At 42.8% G+C, this 25,505-nt stretch overlaps 1 long non-coding RNA gene and 1 pseudogene across 1 annotated transcript in view; one reads left to right on the forward strand and one right to left on the reverse strand.

Annotated features, from left to right (window-relative positions):
- LOC126253329 (uncharacterized) overlaps window positions 1–25,505 on the reverse strand; it is a 226,455-nt gene that overhangs the window by 139,857 nt on the left and 61,093 nt on the right. The window contains exon 3 of the long non-coding RNA XR_007545941.1: window positions 1,082–1,136. This is a non-coding gene — a long non-coding RNA (uncharacterized LOC126253329). The remainder of the gene's footprint in view (window positions 1–1,081; window positions 1,137–25,505) is intronic.
- LOC126253718 (5S ribosomal RNA) lies at window positions 17,186–17,303 on the forward strand (annotated as a pseudogene).

Below are 25,505 nucleotides of genomic sequence, written 5' to 3' on the forward strand. Positions count from 1 at the left end.
TGTCTAGACGTATCAGGGGTCACATATATCTCTCCATCTACACACGCCCAACACCATTACAGAGCCTCCACCAACTTGAACAGTCTCCTGCTGGCATGGAGGTTCCATTAATTCATGCGGTTGTCTAAATACCCGTACACGTCCATCCGCTCGATACAATTTGAAATGAGACTCGTCCCACCAGGGAACATGATTTCCAGTCATCAACAGTCCAATGTCGGTGTTGGCGGGCCCAGGTGAGGAGTAAAGTTTTGTGTCGTGCAGTCATCAAGGGTACACAAGTGGGCCTTCGGCTCCGAAAGCCCATATCGATTATGTTTCATTGAATGGTTCGCACGCTGACACTTGTTGATGACCCAGAATTGAAATCTGCAGCAATTTGCGGAAGCGTTGCACTTCTGTCACATAGAACAATTCTCTTCAGTCGTTGGCCTCGGAGATTTGATGTTTTACCGGATTGCTGATATTCACGGTACACTCGTGTAATGGTCGCACTAGAAAATCCCCACTTCATCGCTACCTCGGAGATGCTTCGTACCTTCGGTAGTGCGCAGACTAAAAAACCACGTTCAGACTCACATCTTGATAACCTGCAATCGTAGCAGCAGTAACCCACCTAAAAACTGCGCCAGACAGTTGTTGTCTTATAATGGTGTTGCCTAACGCAGCGCCGTATTCTGCGTCTTTACATATTTCTGTATTTGAATACGGATATCTATACCAGTTTCTTTGGCGCTTCAGTGTATATCTTATTAGGAATCATAGTGCGTTGTGTTTTTCGTGTTTCCGTATTTTTGTCTGACATCTGTAGAACGAGTGATTGAATAAGTTTACATTTCACAGCCAGTGGAGCATTTTCCAGAATTTCTGGAGGTCATAAGGGGAAGAAAAAGTCTCTTCCTCGCCGTGGCGAGAATGTTTCCTGTCACGCTGAAATGCTCATCCAGAGTTAGAACTAATAGGGATGGGAGACGATTGTTCAGGAATGCAGTTGCTGCCTTATGTGACAACTGGCAGGATTGAGCAGGAGGGGGGAGGGGGGAGGGGGGGGGCAAGAGAGCGCCGACGCGTCGCTACTTACGTGACGGGGAGTGGGCGTCACGGCATCTCACGCCTTCTTCTCGTAGTAGGCGGCCCTGCAAACGAAAGAAATCCGTGTCAAGGAGGGGCAGAACGGGAAGCGGCGCCGCCTCATTCCGCGTGACTCATCCGCTTGCAGCTGGACTCTGCCTCTGTATCTCAGCACGCAATCACGCGTCTTGTCAGGCTCTGCCTAGCGGGTGTGTGTGCGCGTGTGTGGGTGAGAGAGAGACAGCGGTACAAAACAGGTCCTCTGTCGGCAAGACAAGCACCTCATCTCCCATCTGCGTTAGCTGTCTACGTTCCTCCTGCTGAAAGAACGGGACAATAAATTAATTCATACGTCTGCTACAGCATTGCTCAATAACACAAATGGCAAAGGATAATCTATTCAGGTGTGGCTCGGTGGCTCAAAAACCTACTCACCCGGATATTGTCGGTCTCCTTCAATACCGCACTGTGCTAGATTGGCATTTAACAGCCCTTATGCAGGTTAATTAGTAACGCGTTACTATACACTACTGGCCATTAAAATTGCTACACAGAGCATTCACACAATACCTACAACGTGCTGACATGAGGAAAGTTTCCAACCGACGACCCGTGGCTCTACCCTTCATTTCATTACCCTACATTTCCGCAGGATAATGCACGACTGCATGTTGCAGGTCCTGTACGGGCCTTTCTGCATACAGAAGATGTTCGACTGCTGCCCTGGCCAGTACATTCTCGAGATCTTTCGGCAACTGAAAACGTCTGGTCAATGGTGGCCGAGCAACTGGCTCGTTACAATACGCCAGTCACTACTAGTGATGAACTGTGGTATCGTGTTGAAGCTGCATGGGCAGCTGTACCTGTACAAGCCATCCAAGCTCTGTTTGACTCAATGCCCAGGTGTATCAAGGCCGTTATTACGACCAGATGTGGTTGTTCTGGGTACTGATTTCTCAGGATCTATGCACCCACGTCGCGTGAAAATGTAATCACATGTCAGTTCTAGTATAATATAATTGTCCAATGAATACCCGTTTATCATCTGCATTTCTTCTTGGTATAGCAAATTTAATGGCCAGTAGTGTAATTTACATTCGGTCCTTGGCTATTGTGATATCGCTGCTAGTCATACTCTTAAAGATCTCCCGTGCTCTCTCGCAATGACTTGAGGCTCCTGGCAAGGTAGTTCAACATACACTAATGGAAAAAAAATCACGACATCTAGACGGAGTTATGCGACATAAACGAAAGTTGGTAGCCGTGTTTCTACATCTGGAAGATGATGTCTATTCAAATTTCGCTCCAGTCGCGTAAGACTAGCGCTAGTAACGCCACTATGAGGATACAAATCAGCTTTTCTCATATAAGCCGTAATGGTCGTGAGCGTTAGTTACCTTTTGACGTTAGTCAAGAATGCTTTTAAGACGACAAAGATACCATATCAGCATCTCACTGAGATTGAACGAGGTTGTGTAATGAGGCTGCGAGAAGCTGAATGTTCCTTTTTTGCAAAAAGCCTTGGCAGGAATATAGCCACTGTGCATGAATGGTGGTAGCGGCGATCACGCGAACGCACGGTCGCAAGAAGACTGGGCACCGAATGGCCACTGCACTACCGAGAGGGAAGCCACTCGTGTTCAGATGGTTGAAATGGCTCTAAGCACTATGGGACTTAACATCTGAGGTCGTCAGTCCCCTAGAGTTAGAACTACTTAAACCTAACTAACCTAAGAACACCACACACATCCATGCCCGAGGCAGGATTCGAACCTGCGACTGTAGCAGCGGCGTGGTTCCGGACTGAAGCGCCTAGAACCGCTCGGCCACAGCGGCCGGCTGCGAATCGTGTTCATCGTATGGCTCTGGCGAATCGTACTGCGCCTGCAGTAGCAATATGGCACCACACTAACACACTGAAATGTTACAAATCGGTTACTTCAAGGACAGTTCCGAGCCAGACTCACTGCAGCGTGCATTCCACTGACCCCAAAACACCGCCATTTGCGACTTACGCGGTGTCAAGCGAGAACTCATTGGAGGGCAGGGTGCAGGTCTGTGGTGTTTTCTGAGGAAAGCTGGATCCGCCTCGGTGCCAGTGGCGGCTATGTGTTGGTCAGAAACAGGCCAGTTGAGGACCTGCAGCCAAGCTGTCTGTGCGCAAAACACACTGGACCTGCACCTGGAGTTATGGTCTGGGATGCGATTTCGTATGACAGCAGGAGCAATCTCGTGGTTATCACACGCAACCTGACTGACATTCTGTACGTCAGTCTGATGATTCGACATGTTGTGCTGCCATTCTTGAACAGCATTCCGGGTGTGCTTTCCAACAGGATAACGCTCGCCATGTTGCCTTGGCCTGCTCGATCATCAGATCTGTCTCCAATCGAGCACATATGGGACACCATCGGATGACAACTCCAGCGTCATCCACAAACAACATTAACCGTCCCTGTGCTGACCGACCATGAGCAACAAACGTGGAACTTCATCCCACAAATTGATATTTGTCACCTCGTAAGTAGGCTGTTTAGGTTTTTATGTTAGTAACGCCACGTAGGGCTCTGTATGAAAATCGCTGACTGTGCTGTGTGCAGTCTGTGGCTGGTTGGACTCTTTGTTGAAATATTCGCTTGTTGTAGAATGAAGGCTTTCACGACCGGGTGACATGGCTGTTGATATACTTTCCGGGATGTGAGGTCGTGGTCCAAGAACTTTTCTGCTCCTTACGTTTCGTCCAGAACTGCACTGGACTTCCTCAGAGGCGCTGCTCCGCTGAGTCTTGCCGACTGACTGGTCGGGTGTCTGAGAGCGACTTATATATTGTGAGAAAGGGGGGCGTTGTTCAGGTGACACGTGATGAGCAGTGATAATCCATAGCAAAGATATGGTTGACTATCGATTACCACCTTGTCCAAGATAAAAATTGTTAGCAATTTTGTAGAGCCACTGTCCTTATATCGCTAAGTTTCATAGCCTCCTCTTTCCTATTGAAATTATCGTGATGTTTATAAATTTCGATAGCTTCTCTATATAGCCGTGGAGTCGGCAAGACTCAGCGGAGCAGCGCCTCTGAGGAAGTCCAGCGCAGTTCTGGACGAAACGTAAGGAGCAGAGAAGTTCTTGGACCACGACCTCACATCCCGGAAAGTATATCAACAGCCATATTCGCTTGTGTTGTGTTGGGCAGTTGGATGGGAATAGTACGTAGCGTTGCGCAGTTGGAGGTGAGCCGCCAGCAGTGGTGGACGTGGAGAGAGAGATGCCCGAGTTTTGAGAGGTTGCTATAAGCAGACGATCTGGACGTTTGTCCGCCAGAAAAAGGAAATTAGTAAAGATGGATGTCATGAATTGATAGATATATATATCTGATGACTTCTGAACATTATTAAAGTAAATACATTGTTTGTTCTCTATCAAAATCTTTCATTTGCTATGCCTGTCAGTAGTTAGTGCCTTCAGTAATTACAATATTTTATTTAGCCGGCTATATTGGCGCTCACTGTATTGCGGTAGTTCGAGTAACTAAGATTTATGTGAGGTTAAGTGATTCATGAAAGGTATAGGTTATTGTTAGTCAGGGCCATTCTTTTGTAGTGATTATTGAAAGTCAGATTGTGTTGCGCTAAAAAAATATTCTGTGTCAGTTTAGTGATGATCAGAATAAGTAAAGAGAGAACTATCTGAGTACGTTCAGTTTTACACAGCTGTCTTTGTATCAAATTCTGTAAAAGTTTACTAGCACAGTCATTCATAATTTTTCTAACGGGACGTTTCAACCTGTACAACACAATGCATGCACGACTGCATGCTTGCATTCAACATTCTGGCGGTTACACTGGTTATTAATAAACCAACATTTCACATCTGCAGTGGCTTATCTTTCGCCTACATTAACCTGTGATCTTGCAATGTTAATCACTTAAATATGTTATATAGACAAATTTCACTACTCTACGTTAATTATTTTTTGGTGTTAAGAATTTTTTCCTTCTGTTTACTTCACCCTAGCCACTGTCTGTCTGAGACACTATGCACTTTAACCAACGGTACCATCCTTCCGAGAAGGCATAGAAAGAAACAATATTAGAGAATAACATGCCGTCGACGACGAGGTAGTTAGATGTGGAACACAAGCTCGGATGGAACAGGTACTATCTGGACTTGTGCTGGTCGGCGGCATTCTGTTGTTTGATTTCTGCAGGTATGGCGAGAGACGGCTGGCAATTTTACGATATTGCCTCAGTATTTCAAGCAAAATTATTATCATACGATGTCAACCGGCAAAATCTTCCATCCAGGTGTTTCATCTAACTGCAGTGATGATCACTGGTCTGAAGAACACCGACAGATCAGTATCGAGATAGTCCCGTTTGCCATGGTACTTCAACACAGCCAAGGAGGATTTTAATTTGCCTTGTAACTGTTGAATTGCAGCCAGGAGGATCCTTGCCAGATTTACAATCAATTAAAGCAAGCAAAAAAACTGTGTGAGAAGAGAGAGGGACCATTTTTATTGGTTGTTGGTTTCCAGACACCGCACATTCGATTAAAATTTCCACGAGAATATTTATTATCCACTATAATCTATAAAAGTGCCTGTTAATCACATGCGAACACCTACATTACCGACAGTAGCATGGAATCCATGGACAGACATTAAGGAGAGATGACATAGCATCTACATCTACATCTACATGCTTACTCTGCAATTCACACTTAAGTACCTGGCAGAGGGTTCATCGAACCATTTACATACTACTTCTCTATCATTCCACTCTCGAATGGCGCGTGGCAAAAAGGAACACCTAAATCTTTCCGTTCGAGCACTGATTTCTCTTATTTTATTATGATGATCATTTCTCCCTACGTAGGTGGGTGTCAACAAAATATTTTCGCATTCGGAAGAGTAAGTTGGTGATTGAAATTTCGTAAATAGATCTCGCCGCAAAGAAAACTGCCTTTGTTTCAGTGACTGCCACTCCAGCTCGAGTATCATATCAGTGACACTCTCACCCCTATTGCGCGATAACATGAAACGAACTACACTTCTTTGCGCTTTTTCGATGTCCTCCGTCAATCCTGCCTGGTAAGGATCCCACACCGCACAGCAATATTCCAGAAGAGGACGGACAAGTGTAATGTAGGCTGTCTCTTTAATGGGTTTGTCGCATCTTCCAAGTGTTCTGCCAACAAAGAGCAGTCTTTGTTTCGCCTTCCCCACAATATTATCTATGGGGTCTTTCCAATTTAAGTTGCTCGTAATTGTAATTCCTAGGTATTTAGTCGAAGTGACAGCCCTTAGATTTGTGCGATTTATCGTATACCCAAAATTTATCGGATTTCTTTTAGTACCCATGTGGATGACCTCGCACTTTTCTTTGTTTAGTGCTAATTGCCACCTTTCGCACCATACAGAAATTCTCTCTAGATCATTATGTAATTGGAATTGATCGTCTGATGATTTTACTAGACGGACTCAACATTTGATTCCCTTTTGAACCAAGGCTATATCACATATCAAAATTAATACGGCAGAGTTACTATGCATCAACATCATATGTTGATGACCTTATTGGACAGTTGTTTAGAGAACGTAACTGACATAACTGGAATAACAGTACACTTATCATACTCACAGGAGATCATCTATCACACTTAACCCTAGCATTACCAACGGGGGGGGGGGGGGGGGGGGGGCTCGTAGGCCCACTGACTCAGTTTTTCTATGTTGTATCCACACCCTTTGATATATGAACTTGAAAGCAAAGGTAATTGTTCGTTATTGAATGTACTATTGAGTCATTACAGAATTTCGGAATAAAAATGTAATTAAAATTCATTTACTTGATTTAATTCTCTGTGGGCCTTAGAAGCCCACCCGTTGGTAATAGCAAGGAAAGATTTACGAGGTTGAGTCTCTCGTTTCAAATTCTTACCATGAAACGAATTTTGGCATTGTTGCCTTCAGACATATTATTATGAAGCGGACCATTGTTATTTTCAGTGTTTCTGCTGCTGTTGAACCAGCAACACGAGTAGACATCGTTTACGTGATAGTTCCATTGAAAGAGTGCTAGAAGAAGTTTTGAACGAATCAGATTTAGAGGAAAGTGAAGTGGATGATGATGTGGAAGAAATTAGAACTGATTCATCGTCTGAGAATGAAGATGAGGTTGAAGCCAATCCACCAGATGATAATGATACGGAATGTGATAAATTCATTGCAAAAAGTGGACGAGAGTATATTACGAAGCCATCTCGACAATATCGGCGTTCTGTACAAAATATAGTGCGAGAAAGAATGGGGCTAGGACAACAAGGAAGAATTGCGTCTCCGAAAGAGGCTATAGAGCTCTTTTTTACACCTCAAATTATGAATCTAATAAAACTACACTCAAATGAAGAGGCTTCTCGACTAGGTATTCAGCACACAGATGAAGATGAGTTATTTTGTTATATAGGACTCTTGCTAATCATGGGTTCAAATCATGACAATAAGATACCTGTCCAAGATTTATGGTCTTTGCTTCAGGGCCGACAAGTGTACTATGGATCAATGAGTCGGGCCCGATTTTTCGAATTGACTAAAATATTGAGGTTTGATGATAAGAACACAAGAGAAATTCGTCGCCAGACTGACAAGTTTGCTCCAATGAGGGACATTTTTGAAAGCTTCAATTCTTCACTTCCATTGTATTTCATTCCTGGTCTACATACAACAGTGGATGAGATGTTGTCTTTGTTCCGTGGTCGCTGTCCATTCAAGGTGTTTCTAAAAGAAAAACCTGGAAAATACGGCATTCTAATTCGAATGCTGTCTGATTCTGAGACTAGATATGTGATCAGCATGGACATCTATACAGGCAAGTCAGAAAATACACAGCATTCAAATGGACCGATGGAAATTGTAAAGAGACTAATAAAACCTATTGAAAAATCAGGCCGTAATGTTACCACAGATCGGTACTATACTTCAGTGGAGCTTGCTGAGACTCTATGGAATGATTTTCACCTCACACTTGTTGGCTCCCTACAGTCTAACAGACGACACATACCTGAAGAGCTGAAGACTACAACTGGCCGCAGTTTACACTCTTCCATCTTTGCTTATACTGACCCTCAGACACAGAGGCCACCAGTTACTCTTGCATCAACGCTAGTCCGCGAGAAGCCAAAACGACTGCTGTTGATGCTTTCAACTTATCACTCAGAAGGGGTGTTGAATGAAGACTCAAAAAAGACTAACATAAATCTATTTTATAATTCTACAAAGGGAGGCGTGGACACCATAGACCAGATGACTAGACACTACAGCACAAAGAGAGGAACAAGAAGATGGCCTTTGTCCCTCTTCTACACACTCATTGACATAGCAGCAATAAATGCATATTCACTCTTCCTCCTCAACTTTCCGAATTGGAAAAAGAATTTGCTAAACCGCAGAAGAGTTTTTATCACTAACTTAGGTCTCGAACTAATAAGATCTCAAGTAGATAAACGGGCACAAAATTTGTATGGACTTCAGAAGCCAGTAATAATGGCAATGGAAAGCATCACACAACGGAAGCTCAGCTGCTCTGTAGAACCATCATCCTCAACAGCAGAACCAGGAACACGTGGACGGTGCCACCTATGCTGCCAAGAAGCTGCATCTAAAAAGATCAAGTACAACAAGCTGGGAAAGTCAACTGTTACCTGCTCTCAGTGCCACAAACACGTATGTGGGAAACACTGCAGGAAGACAGTGTTGTGTGAAAAATGCGTTGCAGAATGAGACAGTAAATTTTGTTTGCCTCATGTAGTGTATCGAATTAAAAAAGTCGTTTTTATAAGAAAACACTATTTTGAAACATTATTCCAAAAAATATATAAACTGAATCTCGTGATTTGTTCATTTTATTCCTATTATAATAACATCTTTTATTATCCAGTATACAAAAACAATGTCTAAGCATTTTGAATTGTTATTAGAGGTATCAGAAGTAAATAAACTTGATTTATGATAAAATAAATTGTGGTATTCTTTATGGGCCTTTGAGGCCCCCCCGTTGGTATTACATGTAACAAAAAATACGTTGGTAATGCTAGGGTTAATAGTGGGCGTGTAATAGTCCGAAACCGGTTGTTGTCTAAACATTGAACAATAAAAAATCCTACAAGTGAAGTGGTATTTTCATCTCTAACGTTAAATTAAATACACATTGCACATTTATACACTACGTTAATAAACACACTATTTTTAGGAATGAATATCAGTTCTCAGCTAAACTAATGTGAGTACATCTGCCAATCAGTTGGGCACATAAAAAATAACACTGATAATTATAGCACAAACAGCTTTGTCCAAGATCATGGAAAAAGATCTAGTCTGAATTAACATTCACCAAGAAAGCATAAACTCGAAAGAGCATTTAGTACCGAGAAATAAAACTGTACAATGAAGCGCACAAGTAAACGAAACAGATTACTAAGACAAACATGCTTAAAAAAAGACAGTTAAAAATTATCAGTTAAGAAATACGTTCGATAAAGTGAAGGATTACTTCGATAATAACCACTAGGGGGTTTGGTAAAAACGTAACATAAATAAATAATAATAATGATAACACAACCTACATCATTTCACTTAACACTTGCAGGCTGTTTTCCTTCTTCTATGTTTCCCTTTCCTCTTTTCTAGGAACCATACTCCTAAAGCTATACGATGTATAATATCAACATCTACATCTACATGGATACTCTGCAAATCACATTTAAGTGCCTCGCAGAGGGTTCATCGAACCGCCTTCACAATAATTCTCTGTCATTCCAATTTAGAACAGCGCGCTGAAATAACGAACACCTGTATCTTTCGGTGCGAGTTCTGATTTTCCTTATTTTATTACGGTTATCGTTTCTCCCTATGTACGTCGGCGTCAAAAAAATATTTTCGCATCCGGAGGAGAAAGTTGGTGATTGAAATTTCGTGAGAAGATTCTGCCGCAACAAGAAACAGCTTTGTTTTAGTGATGTTCACACTAAATCCTACCTATATCATTTCAGTGACACTCTCTCTACTATTTCGCGATAATACAAAACGCACTGCTCTTCTTTGAACCTTCTCGATGCACCCTGTCAGTCCTATCTGGTAAGGACCCCACACCGCGCAGCACTATTCTAAAAAGTTGTAGTGCAGGAAGTCTCTTTAATAGATCTGTTACATTTTCTAGGCGTCCTGTCAATAAAACGCAGTTTTTCGCTTGCCTTCCCCACAATATTCACTATGTATTCTTTCCAACTTAAGTTTTTCGTAATTGGATTTTCTGGGTATTTAGTTGAATTTATGGTCTTTAGATTAGACTTATTTATCGTGTAATCGTAGTTTAATTGATTCCTTTTAGCACTCATGTGGATGACCTCATACTTTTCGTTATTTAGGGCCAATTGCCAATTTTCGCAACATAGATTTTTTTTCTAAATCGTTTTGCAACTCGTTTTGATCTTCTGGTGAGTTTACTAGACGATAACCGACAGCGTCATCTGCAACCTAAGACAGCCGCTCAGATTGTCTCCTAAATTCTTTATATAGATGAGGAACAGCAAAGAACCTATATCACTACCCAAAAAAATGGTTCAAATGGCTCTGAGCACTATGGGACTTAACAGCTGTGGTCATCAATCCCCTAGAACTTAGAACTACTTAAACCTAACTAACCTAAGGACATCACACACATCCATGCCCGAGGCAGGATTCGAACCTGCGACCGTAGCAGTCGCGCGGTTCCGGACCGCGCGCCTAGAATCGCGAGACCACCGCGGCCGGCTATATCACTACCTTATCAACTTGTCAACTAACTGAACTCAACATCTCATTCAGTACAGAGGGGTGCTTACTCAGTTTTTCGGGCTAGGAGACGGGAAGTTGTTTCGCACAAAATGGATACCAGACATCGTCGCTATGGTGCTAACGTCAGCTGATGGTGTGTGTAGTGCGTGTGGTGTGTGGGAGTGAGAAATGATGAGTGTAGCACCAGTCATTTATGTTACTAAATAACCTTGCAGAACTAATTTTCACTCTGCAGCGGTGAATGCATTGATACGATACTTCCTGGCAGATTGAAACTGCGTGCCGGCTCGAGACTCGAAGCTGCAATCTTCCCCTTTTGCGGACAAATGCTCTGCCAGCTGAGCTAGCCAAGCACGACTCATGAACCATCCTCCCAGCTTAACTTCCACCAGTACATCATCTGCTACCTTACAAATTTCACAGTTCTCCTGGGAAACTTGCAGGAAAGGATATTTCGCAGACATGGCTTAGCCACAGCTTGGCGGTGGTTTCCAGAATGAATTTTCACTCCGTATCAGAGTGTGTGCAGATATGAAATTTTCAGTGGAATGAGTTGCAGCTGAAAGCGTAACCTGGTGTAAGTGACGGCGCGTCCGGTGACATTTGAACACAAGGTAGGAGCTATAAACCATTAACAGCCGCATTTCGCACACAGAGAAAGAGTCAGAGGTCGCAATTGCTTTGTGCTCCTAGGCAATCACCATAAAACAGCAATATCCCAGTGAGCACGACTTTGTACTGCCACCTGCCGGAAGTAACTCCCAACACACTCTGCTGCCCAGCGACTACATTCAGATGCTTTTCCTGGGACTCGCAGTTTCGGACAGACCAGCAGGCAGCTGATATAGACTACAAAACCAGCTTTTGCATGCTGCTCCGTTTTTAAATGCACATGAAGCTACGGGAATACACTAAGAGCTACAGCTGTTCATCATCAATAGCAAATATAACGTATTAGTTGTAAATATACTGATGTCCAAAATTAAAGCAACAAACTAGTATTTGCCTATTCTCTGACTAATTCACGATATAATCGTGCAAAATGTCAACAGGTGTCCAGCATGGAAGACGGCATTCTGACCAACGGACAACCACGCCAACGATGACGTCAGGACACCTATCAAACAGGATAGCGTTTGCCGGGTAGTCCCACATCCGTAGTCGCTGTGTACACAGTCACAGACGGTGCAGTTTGGCACAGAGAAGACGCCTACAGATCTCTGCGGTGGAGGGCCGTAGGAAGAACAGAAGCACGACAGTCGCAGACTGTTGTGGCCCGATGGCTTAATGTAACTGTTTTTGGATATGGCGATAGTTTATAGAGATCGAAATTTTATCCCGAAGACCGGGGTGCGGCCAACCACGTGTAACATCTGAAAGAGTGCACCGTCATTTGGCTGTAAGCGCCTTAGTGCTGCACTGCAACTGTCATCCGACCTCGCAGCATCCACTGGACGTGTTGTATCGACACAAACTGTGTGCAGAAGGCTTCGGCAAAGTGCTCTTTTTTGTCGGAGACCTGCTGCATGCATCCCTCTGACGCGCCTTCACAGAAGGGAACGTCTAGAGTGGAGCCGTCAACATGCCACTTGTACATTCGAATGTGGGCCAATGTTCTTTTCGCAGATGAGTTCCAATTTGATCTGGACAGTGATTCTCGCCGGATTCTCATCCGGAGGGAACGTAGAATACGATTTCGGGACCCAAACACTGTGGAAAGAGATTGGTGTCGAGGATGATCCCTAATGGTGTGGGCAGGGATTATGTTGACCACTCCAACATCTCTTCATGAAATTGTACGGTTAAATCGGCAAGGTTTGACTACTGTCAGGTATCATGACGAGATCTTGTGCGGTTGTTGCAAGGTGCTGTGGGCCCAGACTTCGTATTGCTCGACCTCATAGAGCACGGGTGGTTCATGTTTTCTTGGAAACGGAAAACGTTGCACGCATAGCGTTGCCTGCTCGCTCTCCCGATTTGAATCCCATAGAGCACGTCTGGGACGCACTAGGGAGACGGGTTGCATCATGTCAGCATCCACCAACCACTCTCCAAGACTTGCGAGCAGCGCTGTAGGAAGAATGGGCGTTATCGCCCCAACGTGAGATTGATGAGATCATTCACAGCATGCCCCGTCGTTTGTCAGGGCTGTATTGCTGCTAGAAATGGTCACACCCCATACTGAGCGCATTAACCAGTTGTTGGAATGTGTGTGTAAGCGCCATCAATTTGGAAAAAAACGAACATTTTTGTCTACCGTTATGCATGGTGCATTTGTTTATGTTCTGTAATCTTTATATTGTTTCCACTGTACTACCACCTGATAATACTGTTTCGTGGCAAAATAAACGCAAGCTTGCAAAATTTCGGCTTGTTGCTTTAATTTTGGACACCAGTATATTTTAAGGGGGTAGTTCGCTTTGAAAATTAAAAGAAAACCATATTTTGCTTAAAATGTTCTCTGGGATGTCTACTTTATTGTGCTGTTCATCCCCTGTTCAGCAGAAACACCGTAATCGAGTTACAAAACGATTTATGGAAATGTGTCTCCGAATACCATTCACGGCGGGACAAAATAGTCAACATCGCGTCCAATGTGACAGCATGTAATTTCAACGAGGCCTAACAGGCATTATGGAAATTACGAGCGGCCTCAGACTTTGATTCGGGCCAACTTCTGCACAGAAGTGCATCGAGAGAGAAAAGCTGCGGATGACGAAAGCTACCAAATAGGCGTACAGGACCACCACGGCCACGAAGAAGATGGAGGAGAACCTCCTTCTGGATCAGGGAGGATGGCTGTGTGGTGCAGGGGTCGCTGACTGGAGTTATGTTTAATTAAATGCAACCCAAAACTTTAAACGCGTTTTTCCGGAAACCGCGTTATTCAAATTGGCGGGAAACATAACTTGAGAACGATATATGCGATTTTCATACCGGAGTTCTAAACTGAATTCTCTATCAGAGTACTTAGCCGCTTAGAGATATCTCCAAAAGTCTATTTTCGGTGCACGCTTTTGTCTCGATTTTGTGGGCGAAGAAAATAGCTTTTGTTTCAACGTCATCATTTTGTTAGTACTTAACGTTTTTAATTTATCCTGTGTATACTGATTAAAAATATATTTAAAATGACGTTTACCCGAATTATTTTGTTGCAGGACCGGTAGGTAGACTTCGGGAATTCCCGCCGACTACCAGTGTTCCGGCTGTTAAGGGTTCTTCCGCATGGTGCAGCGGTTACAGCGAGCGCCCGATTTGGACACAAAAATGATTTCTTAAACGGAAAGAATAAAACTGTAACATCAGATTTGTCATTACTTTGTATTTTACTCGGAAAAAATATCACGAAAATCACCTATGTTTCATGCGTTCAAAGAGGACTACTCCTTAAAAGGAAAAACATTATTAATGTTAGACGCAACCCAAAGAACAACTGGAATCAATTAAACACTCATTTTTATTAAAATATGACATGATTCTACTAGAAAACTGAGGTCGCACTGGAATTTATTACAGGATAACATAATCTACTTACTCGACCACTGCTGGAATTACAGAGTATATCAGTGTATAGACAAGTAGATATAGATTGGACATTCCGTTTTTATACATTACTGTTGTTAGCCTTACATGTCTAGCCACACAGTATGCTTTAATATTTGTTCTTACGTGAGATAGTAAGAAGCCCTGAAAGAGACTGCATTTTACAGTCATATTTTTGGTGAACTGCAGCAAGCAAATTGTGTTTCTTTATTATGTTTCTGTTTTTATAAGTTTCTTTAATTCTTCTGGAAATCCTTTTTTATTTTGGGTTCCATACAGCTCAAGAAAACTTTCTGTGATAGTGAAAGCAAGTCATGCGAACAAAACGGATTAGTCATGCAGTAAAAAAGATACAAATATCTAGGATGAGAGAGATGTACACTCCTGGAAATGGAAAAAAGAACACATTGACACCGGTGTGTCAGACCCACCATACTTGCTCCGGACACTGCGAGAGGGCTGTACAAGCAACGATCACACGCACGGCACAGCGGACACACCAGGAACCGCGGTGTTGGCCGTCGAATGGCGCTAGCTGCGCAGCATTTGTGCACCGCCGCCGTCAGTGTCAGCCAGTTTGCCGTGGCATACGGAGCTCCATCGCAGTCTTTAACACTGGTAGCATGCCGCGACAGCGTGGACGTGAACCGTATGTGCAGTTGACGGACTTTGAGCGAGGGCGTATAGTGGGCATGCGGGAGGCCGGGTGGACGTACCGCCGAATTGCTCAACACGTGGGGCGTGAGGTCTCCACAGTACATCGATGTTGTCGCCAGTGGTCGGCGGAAGGTGCACGTGCCCGTCGACCTGGGACCGGACCGCAGCGACGCACGGATGCACGCCAAGGCCGTAGGATCCTACGCAGTGCCGTAGGGGACCGCACCGCCACTTCCCAGCAAATTAGGGACACTGTTGCTCCTGCGGTATCGGCGAGGACCATTCGCAACCGTCTCCATGAAGCTGGGCTACGGTCCCGCACACCGTTAGGCCGTCTTCCGCTCACGCCCCAACATCGTGCAGCCCGCCTCCAGTGGTGTCGCGACAGGCGTGAATGGAGGGACGAATGGAGACGTGTCGTCTTCAGCGATGAGAGTCGCTTCTGCCTTGGTGCCAATGATGGTCGTATGCGTGTTTGGCGCCGTGCAGGTGAGCGCCACAATCAGGACTGCATACGACCGAGGCACACAGGGCCAACACCCGGCATCATGGTGTGGGGAGCGATCTCCTACACTGGCCGTACACCACTGGTGATCGTCGAGGGGACACTGAATAGTGCACAGTACATCCAAAGCGTCATCGAACCCATCGTTCTACCATTCCTAGACCGGCAAGGGAACTTGCTGTTCCAACAGGACAATGCACGTCCGCATGTATCCCGTGCCACCCAACGTGCTCTAGAAGGTGTAAGTCAACTACCCTGGCCAGCAAGATCTCCGGATCTGTCCCCCATTGAGCATGTTTGGGACTGGATGAAGCGTCGTCTCACGCGGTCTGCACGTCCAGCACGAACGCTGGTCCAACTGAGGCGCCAGGTGGAAATGGCATGGCAAGCCGTTCCACAGGACTACATCCAGCATCTCTACGATCGTCTCCATGGGAGAATAGCAGCCTGCATTGCTGCGAAAGGTGGATATACACTGTACTAGTGCCGACATTGTGCATGCTCTGTTGCCTGTGTCTGTGCGCCTGTGGTTCTGTCAGTGTGATCATGTGATGTATCTGACCCCAGGAATGTGTCAATAAAGTTTCCCCTTCCTGGGACAATGAATTCACGGTGTTCTTATTTCAATTTCCAGGAGTGTATTTTGCGAACGAAAGCACCATATAAACTTGACTGATATTAACGCAGGTGTGAGAGAGATTTCTTTGGCGAAATGCACGTGTAAGTTATCCCCAAAGGAGATCTTTTATGAAACTCTCAAGCAGTCCATAATTGCGTATAGTTCGTCTAGGACCCATCATGAACTTGAAATGACGCAAGAGACAGCGTTTAAGGAACTGCAGTGAGAGATGCTGCAGGCAATATGTGTGCCATGTAAAGTGCTATTTTGAAAATACTTAGAGCAATGTGTTGAAAATATGTGATTTTATACCACAGATTAAAAATTAGAAGAACCGGTGGTAAATAGTTACAAATAGAGGATGGTCAAAATAATACAGACCGGCTAAATATTTCGTGCCCCTTGAGCTAGGCAACCCATCTTAGATCATCCAAACACAGGGCAGCTGATGTAAGCTGGGTCTCCTATACGAAGGCGGATGAAATACTTTCCCAATCCACGTCATTTCTCCCTTTCTGAATATGACTATAAATTATAAATGGCGACAGGAGAAAGTGGAACATCACGACATTAACTGTTCGTCTATCTGCTCCCGTATCAGAGTGTGTGAGGCAAACACTCACAGCTCTTCGTCGGTTCAAAACTTCATGTAAGACCCGCAAAACCACCGTTTTACGAATATTTATTGTTTCATCTGTCACCCGTCTCGTCAAATCCTGGTGATTTTTCATCATTTTAGCGGCGAATTCAGTGACCTAGAGTTTATCGTTGCAGAAGAATGGTGCAGGGGGCCCGATACCGGTTCTCTTACTTTTTCCACTACCCAATCATTTAATTTATAATTAATTACCTCTATAAACAAATCCACTTTGCAATGAGAAAAAAAACGAGTCCATAACAGAGTATTTTTGCTCAATCACACACTACAACGAAATTTATACAATTCATATCATGTCTGGCCAACGGCCTTGCCACAGTGGTAACACCGGTTCCCGTCAGATCACCGAAGTTAAGCGCTGTTGGGCTGGGCTAGCACTTGGAAGGGTGACCATCCGGTCTGCCGAGCGCTGTTGGCAAGCGGGGTGCACTCAGCCCTTGTGAAGCAAACTGAGGAGCTACTTGATTTAGAAGTAGCGGCTCCGGTCTCGGAAACTGACATACGGCCGGGAGAGCGGTGTGCTGACCACATGCCCCTCCATCTCCGCATCCAGTGACGCCTGTGGTCTGACGATGACACGGCGGCCGGTCGGTACCTTTGGGCCTTCATGGCCTGTACGGGAGGAGTATATCATGTCTATTGTGTACAATTAGACCATTACCAGCTACACATTGCATGGGGGCTTAATTAAAATAGAATGCAAATAATTTTAATTTTTTCGATTTAGTAGCTGTCTGTTCGGTTACGAAGTCTCGTAACGGTTGGCCCTGACTAGTATTATTACGCTATCTGACTGCATAGAACAATAACAAAGAATGAAATAGAAATTTTCATTAACACAATTAATTAATTAAGTCCCCAGCAACTATAAAACCTACGAAACCAAAGCACAAGTGTAACTGTTCTGTGTGTGGAAGTATGACTCAACGTACGCATCTGGCACGGTTCTTCTTCAATAACACAAGAAATTCTAAATATCATTTATACTGAATTAATTAAAGAAAATAAAAATACCATAATTACTAAAGAGAACCAGAATTACACTCTAATCCCAGAACACAAGCCAGATGCTTTGTTGACTGAACCTGTAATGACGCATTATTCAGGACATTGAAATAATGAGAAAGAAAAGAAAAGTAGTTTGTTACCTTAATTTATATTGATGAAAAGCACTCTAGACATTACAATCTCTCCACACCGACTCGCTACTATCACATCTCAACAAGAACTTTTCAGTATCACATCTCAGCAAGCACTGCCTACTAGCTCATCTCAACAAACACTCCTCACTACGACATCTCAGCACTGACTACTACGAGTTCTCAACAACCACTGACTACTACGAGTTCTCAATAATCACTGCCAGTGGAGGCGGCGGAACAATGCTCTCTAGCGCGATCTCTGGCGCTATGGCTCAGTGTAGCCACCTTTCATATGCCCTTCCTCCACGGGCTAGAATTTGATGGTATTTTTGCCAGCATTGGTGGTGAAAATACCACCAAATTCGTAAAAAAAATACAGACAAAAATAAAAGATAATATTCATGCGTAAATATCATATAACTAGATAAAATTTTGGCTTTGCACTGACCTTTCAATAACCTAATATATAAAATACAGTAAGCAATACAAATTCTTTCATACATGTGACTTTACATAACAGTTTACACAAGTATTATGTGGTTAAACAGTTCAATCAATAGCGTCAGCAATGACGAATATGTGCAGGTAAGAGTCTCATAACTTATCACAAACAGTAATACACAAAAAAAATCAGTTTATACAAATATTCGCATAAACGCTTTCCATAGCTCAAGAATAAGCAGTTGACAGTTCCAGCAGTAGCACCCAGCAATGGTCAACAGGTGCAAATACCAACAAGTGACATTTTTTCAGTAGAAACAGTCCATCAGTGGCACACAGTAATGTTGAATAGGTGCAGACACCAACAAGTAACACCATTTCAGTATAAGCAGTTCCATCAGTGGCACCAGCAATGTTGAGCAGGTGCAGACATCAACAAGTAACACCATTTCAGTATAAGCAGTTCCATCAGTGGCACCAGCAATGTTGAACAGGTGCCAATATCAACAAGTAACACCATTTCAGTAGAAGCAGTCCATCAGTGGCACCCAGCAATGTTGAGCAGGTGCAGACAGCAACAAGTAACACCATTTCAGTAGAAGCAGTCCATCAGTGGCACCCAGCAATGTTGAGCAGGTGCAGACATCAACAAGTAACACCATTTCGGTAGAAGCAGTCAATCAGTGGCACCCAGTAATGTTGACCAGGTGCTGACCGCAGTCCATAAAATTCACTATCACTAATCACACTGTTCATCAGCAGAAATTAAACATGTCCTAGTGGCACCAATCATGTAGAAAAAGTGCAAATAACAGTTCATAATATTCCCTATCACTAATCACACAGTTCATCAGCAGAAATTAAACATGTCCAGGTGGCATCCACCATGTTGAAAAGTGCAGCACCATCACTAATCAGACAGTTCAGGCATGAACAATAGTTTGAATACACATACAATGCTTTTACACTAAACATACAAATCATAACAAACACACAAATGATATCAGATAATTGTCCTATTAACTATTACAATACACAAATACCAGTAAACCTATAATATTTATGGGTGTCAGTGCAAGCCACAACAAACAAGTAAAATAATATTTAGGAGATAGGTTGGGATCACTTCTCTGGGATTATAAAAGGAAAACACACAAAACACACTCACTCATCTTTCATCCACATTAGTGCTACTGTGTAATTGAATAGTGTTAACTGTGTAAATGCAATTCTGTCAAAATTTTATGTTCATCATGTGTATCAAGTGGTAGTGGCAGCAATGTATAACAGTCAATAATAGTTAGTCAACGTCATAGTCATCATGTCAAGACCAATGTTTGCCAAGCCAGATCAAAATGTACAGTTGCTGAACAACTGTCAGTGAGCCAAGATATGCAATTACTTCCTCTCTCCCAAAAAAAAGTATATACTGCTTAGTGATTTAACAAAGTGTGTGTGTAGACAATCTTCCTTCTACTTGAGTGTTCTAGTCTGCCATCTTCATCCTCCTCGTTCCATATAGACCAACAAAAAAAATATGCTCCTCACTTACTTCACCTCTTATCCACCAAACTCCAATAATCATCAGCATTACATAATCTCAATACTTCAATAATACCTCATTTACCTTACCTCTTGTCCACGAAACTCCAATAATCATCAACTTCACATAATCTCAATACCTCAATAATACGTCGATACATATAAACCTCATCACCAATATCATTTCACTTCCATAACAACTCTTTCCTGTAGTCAGTCTCCTCGAACAAGTACAGACAAAATCCTAGTGCAACTTCAATTCAGCATCCCATACAATCCGAAGACACAGTGTCCACACACAACCTCTGTGTAATCCATCTGACACAAATTTTCTACTCATTATAAATTATAAGATACATTTTGGTTCCTTGTCCATCATTAAATAAAAGAAATGCATACATGACCTCTAACAGCCTTTAGTTTGAATAACTTTCAGTAAGTAAGTAAAGCAAAGCAGTGCATAAAGTAACCTGGATATCCCCAGATGGAAGTACGATGAACCAGATCGATCACGTTCTTGTTGACCGAAGACATCATTGTAGTGTCGAACATGTAAGATCCTTTCGCGGGGCAGATATGAATTCAGATCATTTCTTAGTGGTAGTCAAACTACGTCTGAAACTTTCAACCATGTGGAGAAGAAATTCTGAAATGATGGTCCGCTTCGACAAGAATAAGTTGAAAGATGTAGAAGTGAGACAGCGCTATCAAGAAAAAATTGCAGAACATCTCACAATATCAGAGAACCCTACCAGTGTGGAGAACGCATGGCTGCTGCTGAGGAATGCAGTGTTAGAAAGTGCAAATGAAGAACTAGTTTGCGATGCAAAACGAAGAAGTAAACCTTGGTTCGATGAACAATGTCGAGAATCTGTTGAGATTAGATCAGCGAAGAGGATACAATGGCTACAGCAACTCTCGGAAGAAGCAAGGGTAGCTTACTACGAAGCGAGGCGTAATACGGACCAACTCATGAGAAAGAAGAAACGGGACCACCACAAAAGTCTGTTGATTGCAGTCGAAGAAGCAAAGTCGTCACGCTCGTTTTTCCAGGCCTCAAGATTCGCCAGAGGCGCGTACAGACAACGTACATTGGTCCTAACGAATGAGACGGGTGAAGTTGTACCGCCAGAAGAGCAAGCAACCCTATTTAAAAAACATTTTGAAAACCTATTGAATCCCGACAACCCACCTGTAGGGACAACACAGACGGATGCCCGTTTTGACAGAGTTGAAGTCCCTGAACCATCTGAGGAAGAAATCAGTGTTGCCCTAAAAGCACTCAAGAACAACAAGGCTCCAGGAGGTAGTGGTATCACAGCTGAGATGCTTCGCTTGGGAGGGGAAACACTGGTGGGTGCTTTGAAACGATTAATTTCTACCATCTGGGAAGCAGAAGTAATTCCTGAGGAATGGAAGGGAGCAATCATATGTCCCATATTCAAGAAGGGAGATGCTACTCACGTATCCAACTACCGAGGGATTTCGTTACTTGAAATTGGCTACAAAGTTTTTACAACACTGCTACTAAACCGCATGAAACCACTGGCTGAAGGAATTGTAGGGACCTATCAATGTGGGTTCGTTGCTGGACGATCGACAATTGATCACATATTTACTCTGAGGCAGTTGATAGAAAAATTCTACGAATTCAATAAGGATCTACACCTCATCTTCATCGATTTTCGACAAGCTTATGACAGCATTGACCGCGCCACGTTATGGGAAACGTTAGAGGAACTTGGCATCCCATCAAAATACATCCGCTTAATTGCTGCTTGCTACTCTCAGTCTACGGCCCAAGTGCGGTTTGGTAATCAACTATCACCATCATTCAGTGTACAAAATGGATTGAGACAAGGAGATCCATTGGCGCCAATATTATTCAATTTGGCCCTGGAAAAAGTAAGCCGTGACACTTGTCGAACCAGAGAGATGGAGATGGTGGGAGCAGACACAATCTTGGCATTTGCTGATGATGTTGTGATCCTTGGTGACACTCTAGAGCAAGTACGCAGTGATACCTCCCGATTCCTCCACAATGCAGAGAAAATTGGGCTGGTGGTGAACGATGAAAAAACTAAATATCTTGTTGTATCACGCCGCCGAGATCTCCCTCCTTCCATTGATGTCGACAGGCATACCTTCGAACGAGTTGAAGAGTTCAAGTACCTGGGCTCCATACTAACAAATAAAAGTGAAGTAACGAAAGAAGTACAGCAACGTATAACAAATGCTAATCGCATGTTCTTTAGCCTGAACAATCTTTTCAGATCTCGGCTAATATCGCAGAAAAACAAGATCCACCTATACACGACACTGGTGAGACCAGTACTTTTATACGGCTGTGAAACTTGGGCAACATCAGCAACAACAGAAGAAGCAATATGTGCATTTGAAAGGAAGGTACTTCGGAAGATATATGGACCCATCTACAATGCCATGGAAGGTAAATGGGAACGAAGAAAAAAAGAAGATTTATACCAGCGGTATGGAAAGCCACACATTGGACGAATATTGGCGCAGAAGAGACTCCAATGGTTTGGCCACATCCTACGGGCAGACGGATCCCTTCCAAACAGAGTCCTCCACTCTCAACCCACAGGAAAACGCCCTAGAGGACGCCCAAGAACTCGATGGAAGGATAGGATAACAACGATCCTGAAAGAAGTGGAACCAGCAGCCGTGGAGGAGGACGCCAACGACCGGATGAGATGGACTGCCATATGCAACAGCTCCCTCCTCTCGTGTAATTGACAGACACTGCGTGTGTGTTTTTGTTTCTGTAATGTATCCCTCTTGCCTTTTTAAACCTTTGATTGAATGCCCTGTTTATTTTTCGTTTTTCTTTAAGCTGTAATGTATATATGTAACCTTTACTACTGTATAGTGTACCTTTGTAAGTCTTTTTTCTTTAATTTTTCCGTTTGTTCTTCTTGCTGTAGGCCTTAAAGGCCCGATAAGGCAATAAATGATGATGATGATGAAGTAAGTACGATTACGAAGTGTTAATGATCATAATATTTCACAGTGTGTACACCACTTCAAGAATTATGGCAAACAGAAGCAAACATGTGGAGTATTTCTTGTGTCGTGTCACTTCCTATTTCAATTACTCACGAAAAATGCAGTGTAATAACTGTCAATGGTCTAACCTAGTGTTGGTATGTCATGTCGTTAGCTTCCTTCCTATTAGCATAAATTTATACAGCTTCCATAAAACCTCCATCTCATGTGACTTCTATGAAATTTCTTGTACTAATGTCGTTCGTAGCATTATAGCAGTTCATTTTCTTATCTTAAAAATATCAGGCACTGAGCGTAAGCAAAACATGCACTAGCGAGTAAATATACCAGTAGAGAACAGAATGTCAACAAGTGGATGCAACACAATCCCTACAACGAGGCTCTGCCAAGCGAACAATCTATAATTAATACCATAGTGTGACCTAAACTGTATGTTTGTACACAGTATATCAGCATTTCTATATACCAACTTATAGTTATGACAACAAAACAGAAGTGTGTAAATATGCAATCCATACGCACAGCAGGAAACATATATCTTACGTAATAAACAAGTCATTAGCATCATTCGGCATAAGCAAATAAATGTTCATATGTAATCTTAATAAGTAAACATGAAGGCGCAAGCAGATAAATCACAAAGTGTAACCTACATACCTAACTACAGTCAGCACAATTAATCAGGTGACAGTTATAATTTAAATAAATAAGCACAGCAGGCACATAATAGAAAAATATGACATCAGTGAAAAAGCAGTGCAGCCAAGCGATGCATAATATATACAAATAACAAGCCTGTTCATTAATCAATCATCGTCAAAATCAGTTAATGTGCGTAAGCACGTCGCTTCACAAGTAAATTCATAGAACATGAAATTTAGCACAAAGTATGAGTCACGTAATCGCAAGCAGCAAATTACATCTAAAATACGTACCTGAATGGAAATATGTTACCTGAAAAAGAAACTCATTTAATCGTTACCTTTTTTGTTTATTACTTTCTTCTTCGAAATGACATTCTTCCTGAAATTTTCTCAATAGCAATTCGTCTTAACGTCGGACACGCACAGAATTTACCTAAAGGTCTTAAATATTTTACACAACCGTATCCTGAAAAATACTGAACGTTAATAACATAATTTATAAAGTCACCATAGCTTTATACAGAATTTATTCGGAGAAATTAGACTGTGTATTTGTTTACGGCTGTCAGTGCATTCACACTGAGCGCTCGATCAGCTGTTGGCGCGTGACGTAGGAAGTAATTGTTTGCGGTCAACGACTGCCTTGTGCGGCGCGCAGACTGACTGTTGCTTTGAGTATGTGCCGCCGCCGGAACACAGCGCGGTATCCTTGCATTCTCCGTGTGTTTACGTACAACTGTTGGTTTCTCAGAAGTATGTCATTCCACAAAAATTTTAACATTAGATATGTGATGTATTCCCTTAGAGCGCCGAGATTTAAGAGTTTCTACTTCAATAGTGTTATCATGAATAATTTTGCGAACTCTATATGGACCGTTATAAAGCAGAAAAACTTTGCGACATAAGCCTTTTCCTTTGTGAGACAAACGATGAGACTTAATTAATACCTTCTGACCAACTGACAAAGTTTTTAAACGACCAGGACGCTTCGCTGATTTTTCTCTTCTAGCAGCCGCAGATGCAATATTTCGTAGAGCCAGGTTGACAACTTCAGAATGCCGCAGTTTCCGTGAAGGCGGAAAAGGAACAATTTCAGAAATGCGATTAGTCGGTGTTTTGTTTTTTAATATCAATAGAGGCGGTAAAGAAGTTGAGTCATTAGGAAGTTCATTCAGAATGTTTTGAAAAATATGAAGATACTGATCCCACGTTCTGTGATTCTGATGACAATAAAGACGGCACAATTTATTGATTTCCTTCATCCATCTTTCTGAAGCGTTAGATTGAGGGTGAAAAAGTGAAATAAAAATTGGTTTAATCTTACGACGCCGTAGAGTACGAAGCCAAATTTTAGAGCGAAACTGTGATCCATTATCTGATATAACCTTATCAACATGACCCACTTCTTTAAGAAAATGTTTGATGAAAGCATTAGATACTGAACGAGCTGTTGCTTTGCGTAAAGGTGTAAAACACACATATTTTGATGTTAATTCCACTGCTACGAAAATGTACGCAAAACTATTAGTAGAACGAACCACTGGACCGAACAAATCGACTGCAGCCATGTCCTTTAATTTCGCTGGAATGATAGGAAACAACGATGCTCTGTGAGAAACAGTTGGCGGCTTAGCCTGTTGACATAATTTGCATTTGGCAAGAACAGAACGAATACGTTTTTCCATATTACTGAAGTAGCAATTTTCTCGCAATTTATGAAAGCATTTTCTGGGACCAAAATGTGCATAACTGAAATGTGTAAACGAGGTGTGGCCAAATCATCCAATCTAACAAGGCGTCTAAGAAAATTACGGACACCAAGGA

This window comes from Schistocerca nitens, chromosome 4 (genome assembly GCF_023898315.1).
Source record: "Schistocerca nitens isolate TAMUIC-IGC-003100 chromosome 4, iqSchNite1.1, whole genome shotgun sequence".
Taxonomy (NCBI): domain Eukaryota; kingdom Metazoa; phylum Arthropoda; class Insecta; order Orthoptera; family Acrididae; genus Schistocerca; species Schistocerca nitens.